A 19,137-nucleotide genomic window follows, 5' to 3' on the forward strand; every position below is an offset into this window, starting at 1 on the left:
TTGTTTTCTATGGGGGAATCGTGCACGAGCACGTTTTTTAAGATGGCCGCGTCCGTAAGCAACACTGGTATCTAGAGTTGCAGTGGCGGTAAATATGCCTGTACTCTCCCTTTTTGGAGCCTAACGCAGCCATTCTGTGAACTCTAAATACCAGCGGTATTTAAAAGGTGCGGGAGAAAAAAAGCACGCCTAGCTAACGCACCCCTTTGGCCGCAGAACTCTAAATCTAGCCGTCAGTGTTTAAAGCGCCATTTTGAAACCTAGGTATTGTAAACGGATTGGTACAGAGCAAAGGATACCCACGGAGTGGGTTTGGAAAACAATTAAATTTGTAGACAAGATTTCTGATATACGGTAGAGATATGTTAATGAAATGCTATTGATAAAAAGCGTAATCGGGGTAGTTAGTTAGTAACAGGCATAGAAAATATTTACTTACAGTGGCCCTTTAAAGAAAGCAAAATGAATTGATTTAAGCAAATCATTAAATAGCATCAATTGGGATAATGCATTATCAAATAAAAACATACAGCTAGATTACGAGTTTTGCGTTATGAGTGGTGCAATGCTAACTTGCACGTTATTGTCACCGCTCACTTACCTACAGCGCTGGCATTACAGGTTTTCCTTAACCCGGTGTTAAAAGGCAAGAAGTGAGTGTAGAGCAAAATTGAGCTCCATACCGCACTCCAATACCAGCGCTGCTTAAGTCAGCGGTGAGCTGGTCTTACGTGCTCGTGCACGATTTCCCCATAGACATCAATGGGGAGAGCCGGCTGAAAAAAAGCCTAACAACTGCAAAAAAGCAGCGTAAAGCTCTGTAACGCAGCCCCATTGATTCCTACGGGGAAACAAAAGTTATGTTTACACCTAACACCTTAACATGAACCCCCGAGTCTAAACACCCCTAATCTTACACTTATTAACCCCTAATCTGCTGCCCCCGACATCGCCAACACCTACATTATATTTATAAACCCCTAATCTGCGGCACCAGACATCGCCGACACCTACATTATACTTATTAACCCCTAATCTGTTGCCCCCAACATCGCCGACACCTACATTATATTTTTAACCCCTAATCTGCTGCCTCCAATGTTGCTGCAACCTACCTACACTTAATAACCCCTAATATGCCGCCCCAACGTCGCTGCCACTATAATAAACATATTAACCCCTAAACCACCGCTCTCCCGCCCCGCAAACACTAGTTAAATATTATTAACCCCTAATATTCCGCCCCCAACGTCACCGCCACTATATTAAATTTATTAAGCCCTAAACCTAAGTCTAATCCTAACCCTAACACCCCCTAACTTAAATATAATTCAAATAAATCTAACAAAAAAATCCTATCATTAACTAATGAATTCCTATTTAAAACTAAATACTTACCTATAAAATAAACCCTAAGCTAGCTACAATATAACTAATAGTTACATTGTAGCTAGCTTAGGGTTTATTTTTATTTTACAGGCAAGTTTATATTTATTTTAACTAGGTAGAATAGTTACTAAATAGTTATTAACTATTTACTAAATACCTAGCTAAAATAAATACAAATTTACCTGTAAAATAAAACCTAACCTGAGTTACACTAACACCTAACCTTACACTACAATTAAATAAATTACATAAATTAAAAACAATTACCTAAATTACAAAAAAACAAACACTAAATTACACAAAATGAAAAAAACAAATTACAAGATATTTAAACTAATTACACATAATCTAATAGCCCTATCAAAATTAAAAAGCCCACCCAAAATAAAAAAAAAACCCTAGCCTAAACTAAACTACCAATAGCTCTTAAAAGGGCCTTTTTCGGGGCATTGCCCCAAAGAAATCAACTCTTTTACCTGAAAAAATACAAACCCCCCAACATTAAAAACCCACCACCCACACAACCAACCCCCCAAATAAAACCCTAACAAAAAAAAAAAACTAAGCTCCCCATTGCCTTGAAAAGGGGATTTGTATGGGCATTGCCCTTAAAAGGGCATTTAGCTCTATTGTGGCCCAAACCCTAACCTAAAAATAAAACCCACCCAATAAACCGTTACAAAAAAACCTAACACTAACCCCTGAAGATCCACTTACAGTTTTGAAGAGCCGACATCCATCCTCAACGAAGCCGGGAGAAGTCCTCAACGAAGTGGCAAGAAGTCCTCAACGAAGCCAGGAGAAGTCTTCATACAAGCCGGAAGAAGTGGTCCTCCAGACGGGCAGAAGTCTTCATCCAGATGGCATCTTATATCTTCATCCATCCGGCCTGGAGCGGCTCCATCTTCAAGACATCCGGCATGGAGCATCCTCTTCCAAGGAAGTCTTCTTCCTGAATGAATGTTTCTTTAAGCAACGTCATCCAAGATGGCGTCCCTTAGATTCCGATTGGCTGATAGAATTCTATCAGCGAATCGTAATTAAGCTTGAAAATATCCTATTGGCTGATGCAATCAGCCAATAGGATTGAGCTGGCATTCTATTGGCTGATTGGAACAGCCAATAGAATGTGAGTCAATCCTATTGGCTGATTGGATAGAATTCTATCAGCCAATCCGAATCTAAGGGACACCATCTTGGATGACGTCACTTAAAGGAACCTTCATTCATCGGGTAGTCGTCGACAGAAGAGGATGCTCCGTGCCGGATGGATGAAGATAGAAGATGCCGTCTGGATGAAGACTTCTGCCCGTCTGGAGGACCACTTCTCCCGGCTTGGATGAAGACTTCTCCCGGCTTCGTTGAGGACTTATTTCCTTTTCGATGAGGACTTCTCTGGGCTTCGTTGAAGTGGATCTTCAGGGGTTAGTGTTAGGTTTTTTTAAGGGTTTATTGGGTGGATTTTATTTTTAGGTTAGGGCTTTGGGCTGAAATAGAGCTAAATGCCCTTTTAAGGGCAATGCCCATCCAAATGCCCTTTTCATGGCAATGGGGAGCTTAGGTTTTTTAGTTTGGATTTTATTTGGGGGGTTGGTTGTGTGGGTGGTGGATTTTAATGTTGGGGGGTGTTTGTGTTTGTATTTTATTTACAGGTAAAAGAGCTTATTTCTTTGGGTCAATGCCCTGCAAAAGGCCCTTTTAAGGGCTATTGGTAGTTTATTGTAGGCTATTTTTTTTTGGGGGGGGGGCTTTTTTATTTTAATAGGGCTATTAGATTAGGTGTAATTAGTTTAAATATCTGATCATTTCTTTTTTTATTGTGTGTAATTTAGTGGGGGTTTTTTGTAATTTAGGTAATTGTATTTCATTAATTTAATTTATTTAATTGTAGTGTAAGGTTATGTTTTATTGTAAGGTTAGGTTTTATTTTACAGGTACATTTGTATTTATTTTAACTAGGTAGTTAGTAAATAGTTAATAACTATTTACTAACTATTCTACCTAGTTAAAATAAATTCAAACTTGCCTGTAAAATAAAATAAACCCTAAGCTAGCTACAATGTAACTATTAGTTATATTGTAGCTAGCTTAGGATTTATTTTACAGGTAAGTATTTAGTTTTAAATAGGAATGATTTAGGTAATTATATTAATTTTTAATTTACATTTATTTTAATTATATTTAAGTTAGGGGGTATTAGGGTTAGGGTTAGACTTAGGTTTAAGGGTTAATAACTGTAATGTAGGTTGCTGCAATGTAAGGGACATCTGATTAGGGGTTAATAATATTTAACTTGTGTTTGCGAGGTGGGAGTGCGGTGGTTTAGGGGTTAAAATGTTTATTATAGTGGCGGCGATGTCGGGAGCGGCAGATTAGGGGCTAATAATTTTATTTTAGTGTTTGTGATGCGAGAGGGCCTCGGTTTAGGGGTTAATATGTAGTTTATTGGTGTTAGTGTACATTTTAGCACTTTGTAGCGTAAAACTCATAACTACTGACTTTAGATTGCGTTACGAATCTTGCAGGATAGGCTGTACCACTCACTTTTTGACCTCCCAGAAAAAGCTTGTAATATTGGCGCTATGAAAGTCCTATTGAAAAAAGACTTTACTCAAATTGCGTAAGTTAATTTGCGTTATGTCCAAAAAAGTGTGCGGTGCCCCTAAACCTGCAAGACTCGTAATAGCAGCGGTAGTGAAAAAGCAGCTTTTTCATTCATACCGCAAAACTCGTAATCTAGCCATTGGTGTTCAATAGATGATATCAAGTAAAAAAACTAGATAATATTAATTTAAATAAAAACCCTGGTCAGAGGCATAACTACAGTGGTCTCAGAGATTTCCACCGCTACCATGCCCATCCTTTCAAGAAGGCTCAATCTCGGCTGCTCAAGCAGAATAATATTTCACAGCAGCTTGTTTACGGGCTGTAGTTTTTCTTATTAACCACTAAAGGTTGCTAAACTTGTGGTAACTAAAAAACAACAAGAAAAAAGAAAGCTCTGCACAGAAAGCAAGCAGTTTGTTGTGATTAGTTTTTTATACTGCTGTAGTGCTTGCTAGGGGTGTTTGCTAGACTGTACATCAACTCCCTCTTGTGTATGTGTGTGTGCATATGTGTGTGTATATGTTCATCTGTTTGTGTGTATGTATGTTTGCAAATGTTTGTCTGTCTATATATGTGTATATGTGTTTGTGTGTGTGTATGTGCAAATGTGCAGGTGTGCATGTGTTTGTATGTGTATTTTTGTGATTGTGTGTATATAAATATATGTGTATGTATTTATGGGTATGTGTATGTGCATATCTACATATGTTTGTGTGTGTATATATGTGTAAATGTGCATGTGTTTGTGTTTGTATATGGTATATGTGTATATATCTGTGTATATGTATATTTTTGTGTGTATATGTTTGTGTGTATGTGTGTATATGTATATATCTATACTATAATCGCGTTTGTAATGCGTCCGTCAGTGTCACCAGTTGCGCACGCATCCTCAAAGGCATGTTGGCTGCGCACGCATCAAAAATAATGTTGGCTGCGCGAGCAGCTAAAAGATTCCACCTGGATGCAGCGAAGCTTCATCCAGGTGGATTCCAAAAATGGCAGGGTGGTAAAAGAATATACCAAAGGTGGATTCTTTCACCACCCTAACATTTTCGGAATCCACCTGGATGCAGCGTAGGCATACGGAGCATTATGGAAAGAAAACCTAACCACCCACACGATGTATATAAAAAAATAAAAAATAAATAACCGCCTGCACAACGTATTGACAACAAAAAAAAATAACCGTCCAAAAAGGGTGTCACTACATCTGCAACTTAAATATATATAAAGTGTGACCAAATGGCTGTTGCTACACCTGTATCTTAATTATATATAGAATAAGTGTGACCAAATAGGGTGTTGCTACACCTGTATCTTAATTATTATATATATATTAAATATTTTGGATATATTTAGGACAGTAGTTCGTCAAAATCGGGTCTCAATACATGAATAAGTCTGACCACATAGTCGCCTAGATTTAGAGTTTGGCGTTAGCTGTCAAAACCAGCGTTAGGGGCTCCTAACGCTGGTTTTGGGCTACCGCTGGTATTTATAGTCAGTCAGGAAAGGGTCTAACGCTCATTTTACAGCCACTACTTTTCCATACCGCAGATCCCCCTACGCCAATTGCGTATCCTATCTTTTCAATGGGATCTTTGTAACGCCGGTATTTAGAGTCTTGGCTGAAGTGAGCGTTAGAAATCTAACGACAAAACTCCAGCCGCAGCAAAAAGCCAGGAGTTAAGAGCTTTATGTGCTAACGCTGGTTCATAAAGCTCATAACTACTGTGCTCTAAAGTACACTAACACCCATAAACTACCTATGTACCCCTAAACCGAGGCCCCCCCACATCGCCGCCACTCTAATAAAATTTTTTAACCCCTAATCTGCCGACCGCACACCGCCGCAACCTAAGTTATCCCTATGTACCCCTAATCTGCTGCCCCTAACACCGCCGACCTCTATATTATATTTATTAACCCCTAATCTGCCCCCCCAACGTCGCAGCTACCTACCTAAAATTATTAACCCCTTATCTGCCGACCGGACCTCATTGCTACTATATTAAATGTATTAAACCCTAATCCGCCTCACTCCCGCCTCAATAACCCTATAATAAATAGTATTAACCCCTAATCTGCCCTCCCTAACATCACAGACACCTAACTTCAAGTATTAACCCCTAATCTGCCGACCGGACCTCACTGCTACTCTAATAAATATATTAACCCCTAAAGCTAAGTCTAACCCTAACCCTAACACCCCCCTAACTTAAATATAATTTAAATCTAACAAAATAAAATAAATCTTATTAAATAAACTATTCCTATTTAAAGTTAAATACTTACCTGTAAAATAAACCCTAATATAGCTACAATATAAATCATAATTATATTGTAGCTATTTTAGGATTAATATTTATTTTACAGGCAACTTTGTAATTATTTTAACCAGGTACAATAGCTATTAAATAGTTAATAACTATTTAATAGCTACCTAGTTAAAATAATTACCAAATTACCTGTAAAATAAATCCTAACCTAAGTTACAATTAAACCTAATACTACACTATCAATAAATTAATTAAATAAATAAAGTATTTAGCTTTAAATAGGAATAATTTATTTAATAAGAAATCATTTATTTTGTTAGATAAAAAATTAACTTAGGGGGGGTGTTAGGGTTAGGGTTAGACTTAGCTTTAGGGTTTAATAAATTTATTATAGTAGTGGCGCGGTCCGGTGGGCAGATTAGGGGTTAATAATTGTAGGTAGGTAGCGGTGACGTTGGGGGGCCGATTAGGGGTTAATAAATATAATATAGGGGTCGGCGGTGTTAGGGGCAGCAGATTAGGGGTACATAGGGATAACGTAGGTTGCAGCGGTGTACTGAGCGGCAGATTAGGGGTTAATAATAATATGCAGGGGTCAGCGATAGCGGGGGCAGCAGATTAGGGGTTAATAAGTGCAAGGTTAGGGGTGTTTAGACTCGGGGTACATGTTAGGGTGTTAGGTGCAGACATAGGAAGTGTTTTCCCATAGGAAACAATGGGGCTGCGTTAGGAGCTAAACGCTGCTTTTTTGCAGGTGTTAGGTTTTTTTCAGCTCAAACTGCCTCATTGTTTCCTATGGGGGAATCGTGCACGAGCACGTTTTTGAAGCTGGCCGCATCCGTAAGCACCGCTGGTATTGAGAGTTGCAGTGGCGGTAAATATGCCTGTACGCTCCCTTTTTGGAGCCTAACGCAGCCCTTCTGAGAACTCTAAATACCAGCTGTATTTAAAAGGTGCGGGGGGAAAAAAAACAGTGTTAGCTATGCGGGTCATTACCGACAAAACTCTAAATCTAGCTGAGTGTGTTTCTACATCAGTAGTTTAATTATATATATATATATATATATATATATATATATAAAATAGCAGGGGAGTGCACTCTCACTTAAGTCCAGCTACCAGGGTGCTAGTGAAGTACAATACAGGTAAACAAAAGACTTGCACTCTCTGGATTTTTCAAACGCCAATTTTACTGTGACCGTGTAGTAACGTTTCAGGGATAATGTTTCTAGGTGTATGTAGGTCTAAGGAAGGGGATACATTATCCCCGAAACGTTACTACACGGTCACAGTAAAATTGACTTTTGAAAAATCCAGAGATTGCAAGTTTTTTGTTTACATATATATATATATATATATATATATATATATATATATATATATATATATTATTTTGGACAGCAGTCTGTTCAAATAGGGTGTTCTCTATACGTGTAGCTTAAATATATATATATATATATATATATATATATACATATAAAATAAGTCTGACCAAATAGGGTGTTGCTACAACTGTAGCTTAATTATATATATGAAATATTTTAAATATATTTAGGACGGCAGTCAGTCCAAATAGGGTGTCACTACATATGTAGAATAAATTTAAAAAAACATGCCCCCTAAACGAAAATTTTCTTTAGAAGAAGAAACTGATGCAAAAAAGATGCGAAATGAGAGACTTAAAAAAAGAAAAAAATAATTTGACTAATGAACAAAGGGCCCATTTACGAGAAGCAAATGCAGATCAGAAAAGAAGAGACAGAGCAAATATGACAGAAAATCAGAGACCTCAAGAACAACAAAGAAATGCATTTGCTCATAGAATAAAAAGTGCACAAAATGTAGTATCTCAAACAAAAAAACAGCACACCATAAGCAATACAGAAAGGGAACATAAAGGAAATAAAGTGCAATTCGTGTTCAACGCCATCATACATATTTTACAAAATATACTCAACACATTGCTGCAATTGAGAGATATGATGATTCATTTGATCATCATAACTGTGGAGAGCTAAATGTTATATGCACCAACTGTGATGCACTACATTTTCCAAAAGATCAGCCATCAGACAAACTATTCAGTCAAAGCTGCAGCAAAGGAAAATTAATTATTGAACCTATTAAAGTTGTTTCTTTAATATAAAGCCTAATGACAGGAACTCATAAACATTTAGAAAACTTTCACAAAAACATTAAATCTTTAAATAATTATTTAGCATTTGCTTCAATGGGGGCGAATATTGCTCCTCCTACCAGTTGTGGGCCTTACTGCTTTAGAATGAATGGACAAATTTATCACAGAACTGGATCACTTCATCCTTCCAATGGAGACAACCGAAAGTTTGCAACTATATATTCTTGATCCAGATGAGGCTGTACAACAGTACCTTATGATTAATGAAAATGCTAATTGCAAGCCTGAACTAATGACTGAGTTCTTTTATGGCTTTAAACAATTCTTTTGCTGAAGCATGCAAAATGTTGTATAAAGTAGAACAGGAATGCTTAGAAGATGCATCTCGAAATGGCGTTACACCTGCAACTGTGACCATGCCAATAGTACAAGATCGTAAAATCGATCAATGTGGATACAATGCTCCTCGGTGTAATGAGGTAGCTATTATTTTTCAAAATGCAGATGGTGAACTTCCTCTTGAGTGAGATCATTGTTGAAGTCCTAACAATGAAAAAAACAACAGAAAGGATAAGCATTTTAGATCCAAATTTGTAACCAATGTTGTATCCACTTCTTTTCACTTTTGCAGATCAAAGTTGGTCACCTAAAATGAAACTTAATTACAACCCTACTACTGTATGAAATATACAAACTCGATCCTTAGCAAAGCCAAGAGAAACGGTATCACAAATGCAATTTTATGGGTACATGCTTTCCATTCGGCACAAATTTAACCCATTTCTGAGTGCTGGCAAATTGACCCAGCAGTACTTTGTAGATAAATACGTTAAGACAGAGGGTAATCGTTTAAACTATGTTAAACAAAATCAGTCAAAATTGAGGGTTGAAAAATATACAGGTCTCATGGACCATCTTCATAATGTAGCTGCAGAACAGGGTTTACTTTCAGGCAAAGCAGTTATCCTTCCATCTACATTCCAAGGTAGTCCAAGAAACATGGTACATAATTATCAAGATGCCATGGCTATTGTTAGAAAGTATGGGAAGCCTGAGTTTTTCATAACCATGACATGGTCTGAAATTGTTGTTAATTTGAAAGAAGGTCAAGCGGTTGAATTTTGCCCTGATTTAGTGGCCAGAGTTTTTAATTTTAAACTTCAAGAACTTCTTGATGACATCACAAAGTAACATGTTTTGGGTAAACCTGCTGCCAAAGTTCATGTTTTTGAATTTCAGAAACATGGATTACCTCATGCACACATTTTATCTGCAGAAGATAAGCCTAAAAATGCTGAAGTAATTGATAGCTTTATTTCTGCAGAAATACCTGACATTGAAGTCCATCCTCGGTCACATGTGATTGTAACCAAGCACATGATACATGGGCCCTGTGGGGAGCATAATCTAAGATCTCCATGTATGGTAGATGGTGATTGCTCTAAGCAATTTCCAGAATCCTTCCAGGAAGAAACTTTGATACATATAGATGGGTATCCACGTTACAAGAGATCCAAAAAAACTGTTTCAATTAAAATAAATGGAAAAACAATTCATAACTCTTGGGTTGTAGAAATATCCCACAAAAATTACAGTTTGGTTTGGCTGAATTTCATCCATGCAGGCATTCGGTTTGGACAAATAATGGATTTAGATTTGTTGCTGTTGCTCAGTTTGGGACTCAGGAGCTTCCATAGTGGAGTTGAATCTAAGGACACCTGGTATTGTCTGGGAATGTTTGTGAACAGTTAATATCTTGAAGTACCAGAATTTGCAAAGCTAATCTCGACCAACATCCTGAAACAAATCTGCAAATACAGGTTGTGGCAATCAGTTGTGAGAGCGATATCCAAAAGGTTTCAAGAGTTTACTTATAACCATTAGTTTCTCAAAAAAAGATATTGCAGACTTAGAAAAACTTCAGAGAAGGGCCACAAAGCTAATAAGGGGAATGGAGAATTTAAGCTATAAGGAAAGGATAGCTAAGCTGGGTCTGTTTTCTCTAGAAAAAAAGGCGCTTGAGAGGCGTCATGATTACTCTATGTAAGGAGATTTCATTTCCAGCAACGTAAATGTTTTTTCACTGTAAGAGCAATAAAATTGTGGAACTCATTACCTGAGGAGGTAGTAAATGCCAATATCTTAGATACATTTAAAAATGGTTTAGTTACATTTCTGGCTAGAAACAGAATTCAGGGATATGATTCAGTGTGTTAAATGGGTCAGCTTTTTTAATTGTATTAATGTAAGCTTTTTTGGAACTTCTCTATTGTAAATCAAATAGGATCTGTATAGGTGGAACTCAATGCGCTGCAGAATCTACTGGAGCTCTACAATTTACCGATAATAATAATAAAAATAATGTACTTTTGTCTTCTTTCAACATAATCTTCTATGTAAAATAGTTGATTCGGTTCATAGGAAATACTGTGAGATTTTTCAAATGTATGAAATTAAATTATTATTTATTCATAACTCTGATATATGTTTTGCTTTATATATATATTTAAATACCTATTTTATCTTTCAGTTCTGATTATGGGACTGATGACCAAATATTCTCCTTGTAGTGCAGACTTCACAGGAGCTGAACTCATTAAATGCTAAAAAAAAAAAAAATTTCAGCACTGTGAGATCTCTATCATTTCTGTATCTGAAGGAGAGAAAACCCCAATGCAATATAACACTGCATGGTATATGCATTGTGTTACACTTACACTTTGTGCATTGTATGTTGTATTATTTTACACTTCATATTCAGTTTTATTACATTTAAGTACAATAATAATAATTAAATACAATAATACAATTAGATTTAGATCCAGCAGTGATTTTACACATTCTGATAATGTTTTGAAAGTTTCTGTGTTACTTTAACAAATTAGGATCACAATTTGTATATGTCTGTGTATATTTTACAACTTATATTGCACTTTGTATTTTCACTATTGTTTAATAAAACACAGTTTTCGAACGTGTGTGTGTATATGTGTGTGGGCAGGGCATTTCCCTAGGCTGAACAGGGGAGTTTCCAGGAGGTGAGGCCGATTTATCAAAGCTTCAACTGATAATGCTCTGGAAGTCCGCATCAAATTTGACACAAATTTGATTTGCCGTATTTAACAAAGTGTCAAGATTGTCAAATGTTGAAATGTATGACGTAATATATACCCTCCTGCGATATCAATCTGACGCAGATCGATGCTTGTGTTATTCGAGCGGCATACTGATTATCCACCGTCACATTCAACTCCATTTGACCCTCTTGCCAATTTATCAAACATTCAACAGGTACGCTCGCGTCAATTCCAAAGCAGCGTACCTATCATTCAAACTGCCACACTTGAGGCCGCGAATGCCATAGAAGTCAATGGGAGTCTGAAAACACAGAAAGGTTATGTTCGATGCTGCAAGAGAATGAATCATATTAGATAATAAAAGTAAATTGGAAACTTTATTAAAATAAATTCATAACATAATATAGCTAACTTTTTTTTGATAAATCTATTGCACCATGTATAAGGCACTCTCCACCAAATTTGACGCAACACTTTTTGCAACAAATTTGATGCAATACTCAAAAACAACCCACAAACTAGTGAAATTTTCCAAACTTTTGATTGGGAAATGCATAATCACATGATATAGGACATCAGCCAATCTGATTTAAATATACATTTTCTACTATCACTAATGAATAAAATTGCTTGATACTTGTGTCATTGATGACTTATCAGAACTTGTAAGTGCCATTTGTTACATTGTGTATTATACTTTGAAAATATCTATATGATTAGTATTAAAGTTATACATTGATAATGACATTAGGACACACAGTGTAATATTTTAGACAATGATTTAAACATTTGAATGATGTTTGATTCAATCTTATCTTAAACTGAGTGATAGTCTACCTAACATCAAACTGTCATGAATCAGATACAGCAGAAATTAAAATCTCCTCTTTACTGTCATACTGTTTTCAGTGTTTTTCTACCTTCTCTTGAATTTCATTTTCATTAAGAAATTTCATCTTATATGCCAGCCAATTTTATTAACACCTGTGTAGGGGTGGTGTTTAAAACTAAACTGCAATCAGGAGGGGTTATACAGGTGCATAGAGAAAACTGACCCAGCTCTTAAAATATCCATTGCTTGCAAATAAATACATATGATACCCTGATTGCATGTTATATTCACAATTATTCCTGCTCAGAATAATAATACATTTACACTATATACATATAGTGCTATAAATATATATATATATATATATATATATACACACACAAGATATATGTACAAATTCTAGCATTAATAATCATTTTAAAAAACAAAAAAACATGAGATAGGCATATGATTTCTAGAAATACAAATACACATTAATTTATGTGAAAATAATAATAATATATATTAGTTTTTTGTATAACAAATACATAGAAAAAAACTTTGTATGAGATATTATTGCTTGTTCAGATATAACTATAGCTATTTATTGAACATTAACAGATGAAAAATAAAAGATTAGCCTTAGAGAAATGTTCATAGACAGTAATGAAATTGTATAAATAAAGTTGGAAAAAACTGAATATCCGCAACATCGATGACTCTTATTTATCAACAGCCCGATGCTCATCGCTCCATACTTGACACTCGTGTTTTTGACAGACTTTTTAATAAATAAGGTTGTCGTATGTAGATTCGCGGCAGCGATGTCTCGCGAGCGTATTGACTCCAGCGAATGCGTTGAGATTGACGCAATGATAAATAGGCCCATATCTAAAGCTCTGTTACGTCTGTTAAGTCTTGTAAATTGCTGTAAGCATTTTAAACAAACTGGTCTCACTGATTTTTGTTACTAGCTGTATGCAGCTGAAGTTTGCTCAAAATTCACAATACACTTATTTAACTGACAGAAAAGTAATATATACTAAATTATAGGCAAAAGAAAGTTAAATTGTAATGAAATTTATGCAAATTGAGCCTTTGGGGCCTATTTATTAAAGGTCTTGCAGTGCAGATCAGGTATACAAGACCTCGCTGAATGCGGAGAGCAATACGCTCTCCGCATTTAACATTGCACCAGCAGCTCACAAGAGCTGCTGGTGCAACGCCACCCCCTGCTGACTCGCGGCCAATTGGCCATCAGCAGGGGGTGTCAATCAACCTGATCGTACTCGATCGGGTTGATTTTTGTCGAATCCTGTCCGCCTCATCAGAGCAGGTGGACAGGGTTATGGAGCAGCGGTCTTTAGACCACTGCTTCATAACTGGTGTTTCTGGCGAATCTGAAGACTCGCCAGAAACACGGGCCCATAAGCTCCATTCGGAGCTTGATAAATGGGCCCCTTTATATCAGTCCTGTGTGTTCTTTAGTTACCTTCTCTCTCCCTTGTGAAATTCTGTATCCCAGAGAGCTTCTTAACCATACAGGGAGTGCAGAATTATTAGGCAAGTTATATTTTTGAGGATTAATTTTATTATTGAACAACAACCATGTTCTCAATGAACCCAAAAAACTCATTAATATCAAAGCTGAATAGTTTTGGAAGTAGTTTTTAGTTTGTTTTTAGTTATAGCTATTTTAGGGGGATATCTGTGTGTGCAGGTGACTATTACTGTGCATAATTATTAGTCAACTTAACAAAAAACAAATATATACCCATTTCAATTATTTATTTTTACCAGTGAAACCAATATAACATCTCAACATTCACAAATATACATTTCTGACATTCAAAAAGAAAACAAAAACAAATCAGTGACCAATATAGCCACCTTTCTTTGCAAGGACACTCAAAAGCCTGCCATCCATGGATTCTGTCAGTGTTTTGATCTGTTCACCATCAACATTGCGTGCAACAGCAACCACAGCCTCCCAGACACTGTTCAGAGAGGTGTACTGTTTTCCCTCCTTGTAAATCTCGCATTTGATGATGGACCACAGGTTCTCAATGGGGTTCAGATCAGGTGAACAAGGAGGCCATGTCATTAGATTTTCTTCTTTTATACCCTTTCTTGCCAGCCACGCTGTGGAGTACTTGGATGCGTGTGATGGAGCATTGTCCTGCATGAAAATCATGTTTTTCTTGAAGGATGCAGACTTCTTCCTGTACCACTGCTTGAAGAAGGTGTCTTCCAGAAACTGGCAGTAGGACTGGGAGTTGATCTTGACTCCATCCTCAACCCGAAAAGGCCCCACAAGCTCATCTTTGATGATACCAGCCCAAACCAGTACTCCACCTCCACCTTGCTGGCGTCTGAGTCGGACTGGAGCTCTCTGCCCTTTACCAATCCAGCCACGGGCCCATCCATCTGGCCCATCAAGACTCACTCTCATTTCATCAGTCCATAAAACCTTAGAAAAATCAGTCTTGAGATATTTCTTGGCCCAGAATTGACGTTTCAGCTTGTGTGTCTTGTTCAGTGGTGGTCGTCTTTCAGCCTTTCTTACCTTGGCCATGTCTCTGAGTATTGCACAACTTGTGCTTTTGGGCACTCCAGTGATGTTGCAGCTCTGAAATATGGCCAAACTAGTGGCAAGTGGCATCTTGGCAGCTGCACGCTTGACTTTTCTCAGTTCATGGGCAGTTATTTTGCGCCTTGGTTTTTCCACACGCTTCTTGCGACCCTGTTGACTATTTTGAATGAAACGCTTGATTGTTCGATGATCACGCTTCAGAAGCTTTGCAATTTTAAGAGTGCTGCATCCCTCTGCAAGATATCTCACTATTTTTGACTTTTCTGAGCCTGTAAAGTCCTTCTTTTGACCCATTTTGCCAAAGGAAAGGAAGTTGCCTAATAATTATGCATACCTGATATAGGGTGTTGATGTCATTAGACCACACCCCTTCTAATTACAGAGATGCACATCACCTAATATGCTTAATTGGTAGTAGGCTTTCGAGCCTATACAGCTTGGAGTAAGACAACATGCATAAAGAGGATGATGTGGTCAAAATACTCATTTGCCTAATTATTCTGCACTCCCTGTATAAAGGAAGGCATCTCTCATCTCTCTGGGACTTAAAGGTTCCGCACTTTTTCTTACAGAATTCAAAGTTAGAATATAGAGTTCAGCCCCTGAGAAGTCTACACTATAATTTATTTCCAACCTAGAGATTTTTTGCTTATTAGTCCCAAAGAAAGTAATGAAGCTCTCTGGAAAATTGAAGCTGTCATTTTTTCAGTTTTATTCAAAATAGAATAAATACAAAGTGCATTGTAATTTGTAAAAGAAACACATAAATACACAAAGTATAATCCTAATTTGTCAAAGCTACATAGAAACTGTGAAACAATAATCAGAAAGTGTAAAATCACAATCCTAAATACACTGTTGTTTAAAAAAATCAGAAGTGATATAAAATACAAAGTGTTCATGCAGCAGAACTCTAATGTCATGTTGTGTTATATTGCACTAGATTTGTGTCCTTTACATACAGAAATGCAGGAAATGTACTTTGAAGATCATGAAGGATCATTTTAGATCATCTCACCTGAAAGGAGAGCTTTAGATCATCAGCTCCTATGCATACTGTGTATTGCCACACAATACCACAAATGGCCATGCACGGTCACTGCCAAACATACAGCAGTTTGCCTGAAAAAAAATATTTTTTATAGCTCAAGAATTTCTTGGCTTAAAAAGTGTCACAACAATAAGAAATAATTAAATTCTGTTAAAAGGGGATCAGACACATTTAGTTTTAGTATGTTATAAATCAATTTACAATTGTTCTAGTTTTATTATATATTGACACAGCTTAATGCTTGTATATTTGTAATATATTTTAGAAAAAAGTCTTAAAAAATCTAAAAATCCTTTTAATAGTTTTCATATGACATGCACAAACCATATAGTCTAATCAGTAGGTATAGAAGTATACCTTTAAATATTGTCATATAAAATATTATTGGCTAGATTACAAGTTTTGCTTTAGAGGCTATGCAGTGCTAACGAGCAGTTTATGCTCACCGCAATCAGCCAATAGGATTGAGCTAGTATTCTATTGGCTGTTTCAATCAGCCAATAGAATACCAGCTCAATCCTATTGGCTGATTGCATCAGACAATTTTCTACCTTAATTCCAATTGGCTGATAGAGTTCTATCAGCCAATCGGAATTGAAGGGACGCCATCTTGGATGACGTCACTTAAAGGAACCGTCATTTATTAAGAAGACTTTGTTGGAAGAGGATGCTCCGTGCCGGATGTCTTGAAGATGGACCCGCTCCACGCCGGATGGATGAAGATAGAAAATGCCATCTGGATGAAGACTTCTGCCCGTCTGGATGACCACTTCGCCCGGCTTGGAAGAAGACTTCTCCCGGCTTTGTTGAGGACTTTGGCCGGTTGGATGAAGACTTCTCCCGGTAAAGTGATCTTCAAGGGGTTAGTGTTAGGTTTTTTTTAAGGTTTTTTTTTAGTTGGTTTTAGAGTAGGGTTGGTTGTGTAGATGGTGGGTTTTAATGTTGGGGGGGATTTGTAATTTTTTTTTACAGGTAAAAGAGCTGATTACTTTGGGGCAATACCCCGCAAAAGGCCCTTTGTAATGTAGTGTAGGGTTGGGCTTTTTTTATTTTGGGGGGGGGGGCTTTTTTATTTTGTTAGGGGGATTAGATTAGGTGTAATTAGTTTAAAAATATTGTAATTTGTTTATTATTTTCTGTAATTTAGTGTTTGTATTTTTTTGTACTTTAGCTAATTTTATTTAATTGTATTTAATTTAGGGAATTAATTTAATTATAGTGTAGTGTTAGGTGTTAGTGTAATTTAGGTTAGGTTTTATTTTGAAGGTAAATTTGTCTTTATTTTAACTAGGTAGTTATTAAATAGTTAATAACTATTTAGTAACTATTCTACCTAGTTAAAATAAATACAAACTTGCCTGTAAAAAAAAATAAACCCTAAGCTAGCTACAATGTAACTATTAGTTATATTGTAGCTAGCTTAGGGTTTATTTTATAGATAAGTATTTAGTTTTAAATAGGAATAATTTAGTTAATGATAGTTATTTTTATTTAGATTTATTTAAATTATATTTAAGTTAGGGGGTGTTAGGGTTAGGGTTAGACTTAGATTTAGGAGTTAATAACTTTAATATAGTGGCAGCGACGCTGGGGGCGGCAGATTAGGGGTTAATAAATGTAGGTAGGTGTCGGCGATGTCAGGGAAGGGAGATTAGGGGTTAATAATATTTAACTAGTGTTTGCGTTGCAGGAGTGCGGCGGTTTAGGGGTTAATATATTTATTATAATGGTGGCGATGTCCGGTTTGGCAGATTAGGGGTTAAAATTTTTATTTTAGTGTTTGCGGTGGGGGGGGCTGGTTTAGGGGTTAATAGGTAGTTTATGGGTGTTAGTGTACTTTTTAGCACTTTAGTTAAGAGTTTTATGCTACGGCATTGTAGTGTAAAACTCTTAACTACTGACTTTAAAATGCGGTACCAGTCTTGACAGGAGAGGGTCTACCGCTCACTTTTTGTAAGACTCGTAATACCGGCGCTATGCAAGTCCCATTGAAAAAAGAGGATACGCAATTTACGTAAGTGGATTTGCGATATTTACAAGTCTGGCCAAAAAAGTGAGCAGTACACCTGTACCTGCAAGACTCGCAATACCAGCGGGCGTTAAAAAGCAGCGTTAGGACCGGCCAATGCTGCTTTTTAAGCCTAACACACAACTCGTAATCTAGCCGTATATTACTAAGGTACTATATAACCACATAAAAAAAGAGAGAGAGAAAGATAGAGAGACAGAAAGAGAGACACACATAGTGAGAAAGAGAGAGAAAAAGAGAAAGAGAGAAACAGAAAGAGAGAGAGAGAGAGAGAGAGAGAGAGAAGGAGAGAAAGAGAATGAGAAAAAAATAAATGCATAAGAATGTGCTCAGTAGGTGAAAGTTAACTAATGAAATAGTCGACAAAAAAACATAATAATTTTAGCAGTGTGAGTTATGAAGCTTTAGTGATTATAGCATCTTTAGTGAAAATCAATAACCATAATTTTAAGCAATAAAGTTTCCATCAGAACTACATACCCATAAACTATTTTATGCTAAGGGATCTAATATAATTAGCCTATTTTGCACAATGTTTAACATAGTAATTTGCAGCTCAGTTAAGTTTCCGGATTTTTGCTCTACAATATTAGTTACAAAAACATGATATCAGCAGAAAAGCAAAATTATGATTAGAGATTGCAAAGAAAGTATAATTTATTGTACATGTTCTATTACCAATAAGCCAAAGTGTTTGCTTTCTAATTTGAATATAGGTTAGAGGTTGCCTTGAAGAGTAGAGCAGATAGCTTATAACTTATCCTAAACAAAATGTATTAATTATCAGATTTTAAAAAATTTCAGCTATTTAATATTCAGTAAACCACCCATTATTATATGCTGCCCAATACATTTAACATCCCAATTCCCCATTTAACCAAAATGTTGTTGTCCCAGTCACCCACTACACTTTAAACATAACTCTAAAAATGCTATTCCCCAGTGCAACTACCATAACCATGCTATCCGGCGCTCATAGTGTACTTAACAGTGCTGTCCTAATCCACCAGTTTAATTAACTCTAACATGCCCTCTCTGCAATTACCTCTAACAGCTAATCCAATTCCGTAAAAGCATAACACCTAACCTTACCTCTTCCACCACCATTACTGTTAGGGTTGAACTCATCCTTCTCAGCTACTATATTAATCATAATCTTGC

This window comes from Bombina bombina, chromosome 5, assembly GCF_027579735.1.
Source record: "Bombina bombina isolate aBomBom1 chromosome 5, aBomBom1.pri, whole genome shotgun sequence".
NCBI lineage: Eukaryota > Metazoa > Chordata > Amphibia > Anura > Bombinatoridae > Bombina > Bombina bombina.